At 49.2% G+C, this 13,054-nt stretch overlaps 1 protein-coding gene across 4 annotated transcripts in view; it reads right to left on the bottom strand.

Annotated features, from left to right (window-relative positions):
• The window catches only part of DLG4 (discs large MAGUK scaffold protein 4), a 149,787-nt gene extending 137,967 nt beyond the window's left edge, over nt 1–11,820 (bottom strand). For 2 of the 4 annotated variants that reach the window (XM_061588714.1, XM_061588710.1), the window contains exons 1-2: nt 11,573–11,652; nt 10,800–10,862 (exon numbers count right to left, since the gene is read on the bottom strand). The gene's annotated coding sequence lies outside the window, so the exon portion shown is untranslated. Of the gene's footprint in view, nt 1–10,799; nt 10,863–11,572; nt 11,653–11,789 lie in introns of those variants that run through there. The other 2 variants (XM_061588712.1, XM_061588711.1) reach the window with 2 other exon arrangements.
• Nucleotides 11,821–13,054: the final 1,234 nt, after the last annotated feature.

The following is a 13,054-nucleotide window of genomic DNA, read 5'->3' on the forward strand; positions in this document are numbered from 1 at the left end:
GCCTGTGGTAATTTTGCTCTTCTGAATTTATATCCTGTGCCCCTGCTCTCACAATGCCTACTTCTAGGCCTACCCCTTTTAAAATTTCATCATTTCTTTGGTTTTTATCCCAGGGGGGAGGTTTATTCCAAACCGGACCTTTCTCAGCTCCTGTCGGGTTTCCCCCCTCAGTCAGTTTAAAAGCTGCTCTGCCACCTTTTTAATTTTAAGTGCCAGCAGTCTGGTTCCATTCTGGTTCAAGTGGAACCCGTCCCTTTTGTACAGGCCCGGCTTGTCCCAAAAAGTTCCCCAGTGCCTAACAAATCCAAACCCTTCCACCCGACACCATCGTCTCATCCACGCATTGAGACTGCGAAGCTGGGCCTGTCTGGCTGGTCCTGCGCGTGGAACTGGTAGCATTTCAGAGAAAGCCACCTTGGAGGTCCTGGCTTTCAGCATCCTACCTAGCAACCTAAATTTTGCTTCCAGGACCTCACGGCTGCATTTCCCCATGTCGTTAGTGCCAACGTGCACCATGACCACTGACTCCTTCCCAGCACTGTCTACCAAACTATCTAAACGACGGGCGATATCCGCAACCTTCGCACCAGGCAGGCAAAACACCTTGCGGTCTACACGCCCGTCACACACCCCACTGTCTATGTTCCTAATGATCGAATCACCCACTACAAGGATCCCTCCACCCCCTGGAGATATATCCTCGGCACGAGAGGATAGCTGCTCATCCCCCAAGGAATGGGTCCCTTCTAAGGGATCGTTTCCCTCTTCCTCAGCTGGATGCTCTCCTTCCCCGAGACCATCGTTCTCCATGATAGCAGGAGAGCTATCATCGTTGGAGTGGGACACAGCTATAACGTCCCTGAAGGCCTCCTCCACACACCTCTCTGCCTCTCTCAGCTTTTCCAGGTCCGCCACCTTGGCCTCAAGGAAATGAAGTCGTTCCTGGAGAGCCAGGAGCTCATTGCACCGAGAGCACACCCACGACTTCTGTCCAACAGGCAGATAGTCGTACATGCTGCAGGTGGTGCAAAACACTGGAAAGCCCCCACACCCCTGCTGGCTTCTTACCTGCATAGTTTTGTTTAAGGTTTATTACGTCAATGGGTTGGAGACTGCGGTTTAGTTGAGGTCAGGGAACAGACGGGCAGAGTGGGGGGCCCTGGCCTCCTCGCCCTGCTGCCGAACTCGCCTTGACGCTTTGTCAGCTGGGACAGCTGGGGGCCGGGATCTCTTCTCAATTGTCCCAGAGTGCAGGACAGGGAATAATGGGCTCAAGTTGCAGGAAGCCAGATTTTGACTGAACATCAGGAAAAACTTCCTATCTGGTGCAGCCATTCCCAACCTTGGGTCCCCAGATGTTGTTGAACTACAACTTCTATCAGCCCCAGCCAGCATGGACAATGGTCAGGAATGATGGGAATTGTAGTTCAGCAACATCTGGGGACTTAAAGGTTGGGAAAGGCTGTGTTAGAGCCATACGACAGTGGAACCAATGACCTAGAGAGGTAGTGGGCTGTCCAACACTGGAGGCATTCAAGAGGCAGCTGGACAGCCATCTGTCGGGAATGCTTTGATCTGGATTCCTGCATTGAGCAGGGGGTTGGACTTGATGGCCTACTATTCTATTCTATTCTATTCTATTGTTGCATATGGAAAGGTAGACTGCTTCAGCACGCTGAGGATCCCCTTGAAACACTCAAAGAATTTCCCGGCACTTTGCCCTATATAGTCAGCTTCTGCCCACACTAAACTGCTCTGGCTTTTGGGAGGGAGAGAATCTGTTCCTAGAAAACGAACCTCCTTCCTGTCACGTTTAAGCCCACAGCGGCGGCAGCAGCTTCTTCCTCGTGTCCTCTCTAGTTTCAGCAGACAGGATAAACAAACTCTGTGAAGTCACTCTCACAGTCATTTATACTGGCAACTAAAATTATGATGTTGTAGGGTGGGGGGGAATAATCTCCTCCTTTGCGGAGTGAGGCTTAGCACATCACTTGGGGAAGGACATGAGAAGGCTTATGAGGTCATGAGCACTGTGAAGAAATCGACAAAGGGGGGGGGAGGGAAATAAAAATTGCAGCCCACAAAAAAACCACGTCATCCTCAGGAACCAACAGACAGAACGTAAGAAGAGCCTTGCTGGATCAGATAAAAAAAACACACCCATCTGGTCCAGTGTCCTGTTCACAACAGTGAGCAGCAAGATGCCCTGTGCAACCTTTCCCAGCCTTTGGGTCCCCAGATGTTGCTGGACTATAGCAGCCATCAGCCCCTGCACCCAGCATGGCCAACAGCCAGGAATTATGGGAATTGTAGTCCAGCAATTTCTGGGGACCCAAAGGCTGGGAAACGCTGCGGCATAATGGGAAGCCCAGAAGCAGGCCACAAGGGCAAACGGTATTCAGTGGCAGACTGCCCCTGGCCATGGAGGCTCCACACAAAGCTGCCTCGTGCCATCAGAGCATCTCATCTAGTGCACTAACGCAAGAACATAAGAAGATCCCTTCAGCTGGATCAGGCCAAAGGGGGCCCATCTAGTCCAGCATCCTGTTCTTGCAGAGGCCCACCAGAGGCCCCAAAGGGACACCCAAAAGCAGGACCCATAAGAGCACTCTCCCCTCCTACCCTTTCCAGCAACTGGTGTTCAGAAGCATGCCGTCTCTGACAGGAGACTACTGTCTACTTTCCAAGATCCTTTTTTTAAAGTAACTGAACTAAGAGGGGAACTGCATTCCTGCATGCAAACAATGTATTCTATCACCAAGCAAAGCCCCACACAACACCCAGTGATAAGAGTTCTCTGCCTCAGTAAATTTGCCTTCACTCCAAAGTCAGTGGCCATCACCACTTCCTGTGGCAGACAGTTCCTCATGTTAATTCTGCACTGTATGAAAAAGTCCTCCATTTACTGCTGGTCAGCTGCAGGAGACAAACCAGAGTAGTATTTGGGTGCGTGTAAAGAACTACCTTCTTTCTCTCTTTCTCTCCGTATACCATTAATAATGGCATTAATTTTGGTCATCTCTTCTCTTGCCTTCCCACCCCCCAAACTAAGAGGTGCAAATTTATACTTGAGTTTTGCCAGCTAAGGGGCCATACAGGATTTGGTGGGCCCTCTGCTATGCTCGCAGAACTAGAGATAAGTTGGGGGAACTCTCTGCTGACAGAGATGTTCTGCTGGTGAAGGTACACCAATGGGACAAATGGAACAGGGCAGGACTGCTGCATAGAGGAGGTGCAGACCCACGCCGTAACTTGCAGCCCTTCCGTTCACAGCCACGCCCCCTTGATGGCACAGCTTTACACCAGCCCCAAACCTGGTGCAAGAAATAGTTCTCTCTTCTACTTCATCGTCCGGGCCTGTCCAGATGCCACCTGGCAGGGCTGGCCTAAGCACGCATAGCAGAGGGGCCCTCTGTCCCAGTGTAACTAGAGCGTAAGATTGCTCTGCCCAAAGTCTCAAACACTTCAGCTTGCTCCAACCCGCTGATCATTTTGGTTGCTCTTTTCAGCAGGCCCAGCACCAGCAGTTGGCCAGGTCAGGCACCTGCCAAGGGCCCCAGGGTATTGGAAGGGCCCCTCACCTGGCCATGCTGCCATTCACCACCATCCCTGCTGATGCCACAGATCATTACTATCATTCTTTATTAAATTTGTATCCCCCTCAAAAGGAGCACAGGGTGGGAGATGCTTTTCAGCAACAGGTGTCAGTGCCATTTTTGAACAGCAGCTTATTTATTTATTCGATTTATTAGTCGCCCACCTGGCTGGCTGCCCATCTGGCTGGCTGTCCAGCCACTCTGGGTGACGTACAGAATAAAAACATACAAATACATTAAAACATTAAAAATCTCAACAACAATAATAAAACCTAACCCACCCCAAAAGCCTGCCTGAAGGGCCAGGTCTTCAACGCCTGGCGGAAGTTCATCATAGAGGGGGCATGACGGAGATCGTTTGGGAGGGAATTCCACAGGGTGGGAGCCACAATAGAAAAAGCCCTCTCCCTAGTTCTCACCAGTCTAGCTGTTTTAACTGGTGGGATAGAGAGAAGGCCTTTTGAGGCTGATCTTGTTGAGCGGCGTCCCTGACGATGCTGGAGGCGCTCCTTCAGATAGACTGGGCCGAAACCGTATAGGGTTTTAAAGGTCAGAACCAACACCTTGAACTGGGCCCGGAAAACAACCCGTAACCAGTGCAACTCCTTCAGCACTGGAGTGATGTGATCTGGCCGGTGGCTGCCTTTAATCAGGCGAGCCCCCGCGTTCTGTACCAGTTGCAGCTTCCGGACCGTTTTCAAGGGTAACCCCACATAGAGCGCATTGCAGTAGTCTAGGCGAGAGGAGACCAGGGCATGTACCACAGATGGGAGCAGATGGTTGGGAAGGTAGGGGCGCAGCCTCCGTATCAGATGGAGTTGATGCAGCGCCGCCCGGCTCACAGCCGAGACCTGAGCCTCCATGGATAGCTGGGAGTCAAGAATGACCCCCAGGCTGCGGACCTGGTCTTTCAGAGGCAATTGTACCCCATTGAGCACCAGGTCAATATCCCCCAACCCTCCCTTGTCTCCCACAAACAGTACCTCGGTTTTGTCAAAGTTCAGCCTCAGCTTATTCCTTCCCATCCAGCCACTCACCATCTCCAGGCACTTGGACAGGGTTTCTACAGCCAACCTCGGAGAAGATTTGAATGAGAGATAGAGATGCGTGTCATCCGCATACTGGTGACACTGCAGCCCAAATCTTCTGATGATAGCCCCCAGTGGCTTTATATAGATGTTGAACAGCATTGGGGAGAGGATGGAGCCCTGTGGCACCCCACAAGTGAGAGGCCAAGGATCCGAAACCTCATCCCCCAATGCCACTCTCTGGTGCCTACCAGGGAGGAAGGAACGGAACCACTGCAATACAGTGCCCCCCATGCCTAACCTCTTCAGGCGGTCCAGGAGGATACCGTGGTCAACGGTATCAAAAGCCTCTGAGAGATCAAGGAGGACAAGGAAGGTGCATTCACTCCTATCCAGCGCCTTCCTCATATCATCCACCAAGGCGATCATGGCCATTTCAGTCCCATGTCCAGGCCTGAAGCCTGACTGAAATAGATCCCATTCGCTTGCCTCCCATTCACACTGACCACCTGCTAGTGTAACTTTCCCAAAACATTATTAACAATACATTTATGGATAGCATCCAATATTAATCCTATTCAGAGTAGACCTATTAAAATTGATGAGCATACCTAATTTAGGCATATTCATTTCAGTGGATCTACTCCGAGTAGGATTTAGTTGGATCCAGCCCCAGGGAATGCCCTAGCCCACAGATCTATGAAATGTATTGATTTAACATATTGCTTGGGTAGGACTATATCTATGAAACATTTAGATTTCACAGATCTATAGGCTGCATGTTGGGTGACTTAAGATGGCATGCAACCAGCACGTATGGGAGCCAGACTGAGCTGCCACTCAATAGTGGTGGCATCCACCCACCGTTGTAGCATCTCTGGGACCCAGTGGGAGGTGCAGAGGGGCACCACCACAGCGGCCACCAAAGCAGCAGCAGAGAAAGTATGGGGTGGCTATGGCAGAGCTGAGCCGGTCCCTGGTTGCGACAGTGTTGGAAATGGGAATGGACTGCCTTCAAGTTGATCCCGACTTATGGCTACCCTATGAATAGGGTTTTCATGGTAGGCGGTATTCTGAGGGGGTTTCCCATTGCCTCCCTCTGAGGCTAGTCCTCTCCACCTGGCTAGGGCCTGCTCAGCTTGCCACAGCTGCACAAGCCAGCCCCTTCCTTGTCCGCAACTGCCAGCTGGGGGGCAACTGGGCTCCTTGGGACTCTGCAGCTTGCCCATGCCTGCACAGGTGGCAGGGCACGTAACCCCCGAGCCACTCACTGTGTGGGTGATCTTTAGCTGGCCCTTGACACCCAGGAGACACGAGCGGGGATTTGAACTCACAGACTCTGGACTCCCAGCTAGGCTGTCCTCCCCACTGTGCTAGACCAGCTGTATGACAGTGTTGGGGACGGCAATAAAACTGGCTGTTTTATTTTCAGTCCCCTTTCCTAGGACACGTCTGCACCATACGTTTAAAGTGCTATTATACCACTTTAAAACAGTTGCAGCTTCCCCCAAAGGATCCTGGGAATCTTGGGGATGGGCCATAGCTCAGTGGCAGAGCAGCTCCTTTGCACGCAGAAGGCCCCCAGTTCAATACCGCCCCCCCCCTGCATCTCCAGAGAGGGCTGAGAATGTCCCCGCCTGAAACCTTGGAGAGCCGCGGCTGCCAGTCAGTGCAGACAATATTAAGCTAGATGGACCAACAGTCTGATTCAGTATAATGCAGTGTAGATTGTGAAGGGTGCCGAGAGTTGTTAGGAGACCCCTATTCCCCTCACAGAGGTACCATTCCCAGAGTTCCCTGGGAAGAGGGGCTGATAGTTAAACCACTCTGGGAACAGGGTCCTCCAATCAACTCCACGCACCCTTAGCAAACTACAGTTCCCAGGATCCTTTGGGGGCAGTCATGGCTGATTAAAGTGGCATAAGAATGCTTCAAATGCATGGTGCAGATGTGCCCCTAATCATTCCCAAGACAAGAAGGTCACAGGTGAGAGAGAGACCCAAGTCAGGAGCTACCTTCCCCTTGCCAGAGCCACTGTATCTGTGTGGAAAAGCACCCTTATGCACACTTACACTCAAGAGCTATGCTCTATCGTGCCCCACCATGACTGCTTGCTTCCTATCCTTTCTCAGTCCCTATACAGACTTCCCCTTCTTGTTAGCAAGGACTGCCCTTGTGACATCACAAATAATCAGAGAGTTTGAGCCTTCACACTGCTTTACATATTGTTGTTGTTGTTGTTGTTATGTGCCTTCAAGTCGACTATGACTTATGGCGACCCTATGAATCAGTGACCTCCAAGAGCATCTGTCATGAACCACCCTGTTCAGATCTTGTAAGTTCAGGTCTGTGGCTTCCTTTATGGAATCAATCCATCTCTTGTTTGGCCTTCCTCTTTTTCTACTCCCTTCTGTTTTTCCCAGCATTATTGTCTTTTCTAGTGAATCATGTCTTCTCATGATGTGTCCAAAGTATGATAACCTCAGTTTCATCATTTTAGCTTCTAGTGATAGTTCTGGTTTAATTTGTTCTAACACCCAATTATTTGTCTTTTTCGTACTCCATGGTATACACAAAGCTCTCCTCCAACACCACATTACAAATGAGTTGATTTTTCTCTTATCCGCCTTTTTCACTGTCCAACTTTCACATCCATACATAGAGATCGGGAATACCATGGTCTGAATGATCCTGACTTTAGTGTTCAGTGATACTTTACATATATTGATTCACAGATCCTTATAACTGTGTAAGAGGGGTCACTATTCTTTTCAAATCCATCTAGGCAATCAAGAGGCATTATCACACTTCACAGGCATGTTGCAACCAGGCAAAAGCACTTGGGGCATTGTCTGGGGAGAGTCACAGGGCCGCACACAGAGTCCTGCAGGGCCGCATGCAGACCCAGTCAGCAGCTTTGCTCTGCAGCATTCGGAACTAGCTAAAGTTTATGGACAGTCTTCAAAGGCAGCCCCACATAGAGCCCACTGGAGTAATCTAAATGAGATATAACTCAGACATGGTCAGATCTGACCAGGGATGGAAGGATCTGTCAATTTCAGTTTTTGCCATTTCTCATTTTCCCAAATTCAACTTTGCAGCAATCTGCAATATATATATTTTATAAATCCTCATGAAAATTCTTTAGCATTTTAGTGCAAATTTCTCACAATAGCACATTTTTGTATGCAGTTTTGACTAATGTGCACATCATGCATCTTTGTATGTTATTTTCACCAATGCATTTGTTTTTATATGCATCTTTGCAAGCTGTTTGGCTGCCGAACTGCATTGCAAATTCAAATAAGTGCAAATTTTGAAGGATGGTTGTTTTCTGTTCTCATATTATTTCGGAAAGTGCAAATTTGATAGTTGCAGCTTTAAGGGAGAACTGAATTCAATTTCTTCTCCACTGCTAGGTCTGGCATGTCTAGAAATGGATGTTTTTGGTGCACCAGCCTCGACTGAGCAAAGAGACTCCTGGCCACTACCAAAACTAGGGCACCCAGGAGTGAATCCCAGTTCATAGATTCAGCTCCTTTACTGTGTTCCCACTTTGCTTCCTTGTCCTAACTAAAACCTACTCAAAGAAGGCAAATTTAAATTAATAGACCTAAGTCAGTCGCATACATTTGCTTCAATGGGCCCAACCTGAGCATGACTAGTCGGATGTAACTCTGTGACTGAAGAGGCCCCAATCCTCCTCCTCTCTTCATGAGCGGCCTCAGCTCTGCAGCAGAGTGCAGGGGGGAGGGAGAAAAGGAAGGGAACATCAGAAACAGCTGGATCAGGCCACAGGGGGCCCTTCTGATCCAGCATCGGCCAACCAGATGCCCCAAAGGGAAGCCCCAAAGCAGGACATCTCCAGTGTGTGTGACAAACAGGAAACCAGAGATGTTGGTGAAGCCACAAGGAAGTAGTACTTCTACCGAAGAGTAACCTGTGGAACTCATTGTCACAGGATGCTGTAACAGGCACCAGCAAGAGAATTAGATAACGACACAGATCAGAGGAGTAGCGGACGTTACTACTGGCTGATATATATAGAAGGACAAACTTTATGTGAGGAGGATGCCAGTGAACACTAAATATTGAAGATCAAGGCCAAGGCACGCGTGTCTCCATCATTTGGGGGCACGGGAATGCTCCTGTGGACTCCAGTTGGCTGCTTTTCAAGGAAGGAGAACCAGAATGGGCCACCAGAATGGGGGGGGGAGGAGAGGGAGGGAGATGTTCTGTTACTCTCCTGTCTCCACATCTATCTACCCTCTTCAATTTTTCCAGCTGAGAAGCTTCGAGGTTAATTAACCAGAAATTCACTCAGAGAGAACATCCCCCAGTGGTCCCTCAGAGCTCCCCCTCCAACCCATCCCCCCTGAGCAGACCGTATCACCCTTCCGATAGTCCCTCTTAAAATGTTTTAATCTTTCATTTCCTGTTGCCATCTTTTTTGCTCAACACATATGAGAAGCCGCCTTGTATTGTTGGATTGCCGGTCCATTCAGCTCTGTAGCCTCATGACTCTATAATGGCCACATCTATGCAGAATGGCTCTATTTCCCAGTAGTAATAAACCTTCTTTATTCATTCAACCACCAGTCTTACCAGACTACTCATTTTTGCACTCTGCTAAAATATATACCAAACTCCAATACCTTCCAGATTATTTAGAATACAGCTCAGTAACAGATAACACAGCCAATGAGTTGCTGTTGTTGTTAAAGTTACTATTATCTTGCTACATAAGGAGTCCCTAAACAACTTAGAAAATTTTAACAGCATCAAACATAACATAAAATCAGAGCTTGGAAAAGTTACTTTTTAAAACTACAACTCCCATCAGCCCCAGCCAGCATGGCCAGTGGATGGGGCTGATGGGACTTGTAGTTCAAAAGGGTAACTTTTCCAAGATCTGCATAAAATCAGAATAAAAGAACAATATATCACAGTAAAAGCATTACAATGACCCATAGAACAGACTCAATGTATCAGCAGCAAGAACTGTGTAACTGTGGAATTACAATTGCTACAAAAGGCAGAAAAGCCATAAGTGGTCCGCCAAGACCATCAGCAATTTTCAAGTGGTCTTGGGGGGGGGGAAGGTTTGGGAGCTGCGGGCTGAGAGAGTGCCTTAAGTATAAAGCAATAACTACATATATTAAAGAAATAAAATATTGGTGGTTGTGAGCTAGTCACAATCCTGAGGTTGTAAGCAAGGAAGACAACGCAACCGACAAGCAGAATGGGGGAAAGGAGAGGCACATACCTGGAAAAAGGGAATTCAGACAGGTCTGGGAAAAGGGAGGATCTACATAGCAATGGGAGGCACAGACAGAAGAGGAGATGGAAGAGTAGAAAGTCAAGGCTGGCCCAAGGTATCCTCACCGCAAATTGTTCCACAGTGCAGTTAGAGGGACTGTGTACCTTTAAAGCACATGGCTTTCCCCAAATAATCCTGGGAACGGTAGTTTACCCTTCACACAGCGACACTTGGCAGCACCCTGAATGAACTACAGATCCTAGGATTCTTTGGGCGAAGTCATGGGCTTTAAATGCATGGCAGGCCAAGCTATGTTTTAGAATGTTTCTAATTGTAATTGTGTTTTGGAAATGTTTTTAACTCTTTTTAGTATGCTTTTTCTTTTCTTGTTGAAATGTTTTGTGTATGTTGGCAGCCCTGGGCTGCTTTGGGAGGAAAGGCGGGATATAAATTCAATAAATAAATTCAACAAATAACAGGGTGCACATGCAGCCAGAGCCCTGAAACGCTTGTGCTGTTGGGCCAGTCTTGACAAAAATGTATTGGGGGGGGGGGAGAGAGAGAGGAAGTTGGTGCAGTAACTGCTATGGCCTCCATTGTTTCTACAGAAATTAGTTTCTAATAAAAGGGTGGGAAGGACCCAGAGAACTTCTGGCTTTTGACTTAAGGATCTCAACCCCTAATCTCAGATATGGCAATGACAGAGGACAGTTGTTTGCTGCTTAGAGAAATGTACTTTGTACAAGCTCAGAGGCACTCTTCTATTCCAAGGAGGAGTTGAGTCACGGAGCATAGCATCCAAGGTCAGAAGAGCATAGCTCAAGTTAAACCTGGAGTACTTGGCATGGGGTGGAACAAAGCAAAAAGACATAAAGAAAGCCTGGGGTGGGGAGTTACTGATAAAAAGGCACCTACCTTAGGCCGAGGCGTCAGTGCAGTTGCAGGATGACTGTCTGAAACTGCCACTTCATAAAACTCCTGGACCAAGAGCAATGGACAGAGTCACATAATTATCATGTTAGATAACTGGCAAATTTCTCCCAATATTTATTTTCTTTTTTATGGTCTGAAAAAGAAAACCCACCATCCAGGATGCCTCTTATTATAGAACCGGTCTTGGAGGAGCCCCTGTCCACCACTGGGCTACCCCAAGAACTCTCCTGCAAGGTAGGCCAAGCTGGCCCCATTTCCTTAAGTCAGGTTGACCATGTGGCAGAAGGGGGGGAGAGAGTGGAGGGCTTCGGGCTCCCCAGGTGCACGTCAAGGGCCTTACAGCTGAGCCCTTGGCTGCTTCCAGGCACGCCATCCCCACCGCCACCGGGGCCTGGCTCAGAAGTAATTATGAAACTCAGATTAAACCCTATGTTTAGAACCACGAGCAGAGCCAAGCCCTCCCTGCCGGGCAGATCCTCTGCAGGTGCAGCACAGGGGGAGGAGGCAGGTAAGGAGGCCTGTGCCAGCTTGAGGGAGGCTGAACAAGTGAATGGGAGGACCAGGCTCTCTCGGACCTTGCAGCAAAGGAGGCTGTGGCAGGGGAGGGGAGGGCAGGGGAGGGAGGCAGCCCCCCTCTCCAAACCGGAGCCGGATCCAAAACTGCAGCACTCAGCAACAGCAGGAGAAAGCAGGGGAACACCCCCCCCAATTTACCATGATTTCTCCTGCGGCTGCCCCAGCACAACATCACACACCTGGAGCCAAAGATCCAGGAACCTCACCCTGCTGTGGCACCAGAGTCCCTCGACTCTGAAAAGGTAACAAGGCCCACCACAAACTCCAGAAGCCCCCCTCCCCTTCCTCAGAGGCCCAGTTCAGAGGTCAGCCCTGGCCTTCCTAATTCCACCCCCTCCCCAGCCTTTAGTCCCACCCCCATGATACCCTATTAGAAGGAGGAGGGGGGGGTCCTACCTGTGAGGTCAAGCCCCATCCCCCACAATTCCCCAGGCTGCCTCTCTAGCCCACAGGCTCCTCCTACTTTGCCCTTCCCCCTTTTAAGCCCCCACCCACCTCTCTCCTCCCCCCTCCCATGATTCCGTGTTTGGGACCCTTCCCATTTTTATTCTGTTCTGGTCGCTCCTACTGCCCTCGCCAAATTGTCCTTCGTTTCTTTTTCCAGGGCGGCCCTCTCAGCGTGCCCCAGCCAAACCTGGTGCCCTCCAGATGTTTTGGACTACAACTCCCCATCAGCCCCACCTGTGCTGGCTGAGGCATAATGGGAGTTGTAGTCCAAGCCATCTGGAGGGCTCCAGGTTAGTGAATGCTTTGATTTGGATTCCTGCATTGCGCAGGGGGTTGGACTCGATGGCCTTGTAGGCCCCTTCCAACTCTACTATTCTATGATTCTATGACCCCTTCCAAAAAAAGTATTTGCCCCCTTGTCTCATCCCACTTTCTTGGCTATTTGAACCCGTGTACAACCTACTTCATCATCACCCCCCCCCAAATAAATGTTACATCCAATTGCTTCCCCCTCCAGCAAAATGTGGCCTTCAGCATTTTTGCTTCTATAAGCAGAGTTTTTAAATTACAGAAAATTACAGGATTTGAGAGCCCCGCTTAAAAATAACTAAGATCTTTTAATCTAAAAATACACTCGAGAACTGTTTTTTTTTAAGTTCTCCTGGGAAATGCCACTCGCTGGAAATCTTAGTGGAAACTCTCCCTTCGGCCCCCTCCCATGCACAATACCTCTTTGCTTCCTTCACCCTTTGTGAGGAGCTGAAACCCCCACCCCCAGGAGAAATGGGTGTGTGTGCCCATTTCGTTGACCTGACTGTTTCTGCCTCTCCTGAATCAACCGTTCCAAATTCTCTTCACTTTCCCCACAGAGTCTTCCTAGCCCTCCCAGCAAAGCTGTGTTTCCCTTTCTTTCCTCCTGAAACACATTCTGCACCCAGGTCTGTATATATACGGAAGGGGGGGGGCTGCAGGACTTTAATTACTGCAAGGGTTAAATCTCTAACCCTACTGCTAATGTCAGGAATGCAACTCCTAATAAAGCCGAGAGTGCCTCTGAGCACATTCAGATTGCATTTCCTGCACCTCACCCTCCACATTTGGGAATAGGGCTGTTCCAAGTCAGGAGGATCTGATGACACGCACATTGACTTTACTCCCCATTATTTTACCTTTTGGAAACTAATTCAGTTTCTCTGAAGCTGGTGCCCTCAAGA

Source organism: Rhineura floridana, chromosome 11 (genome assembly GCF_030035675.1).
Source record: "Rhineura floridana isolate rRhiFlo1 chromosome 11, rRhiFlo1.hap2, whole genome shotgun sequence".
Classification (NCBI taxonomy): domain Eukaryota; kingdom Metazoa; phylum Chordata; class Lepidosauria; order Squamata; family Rhineuridae; genus Rhineura; species Rhineura floridana.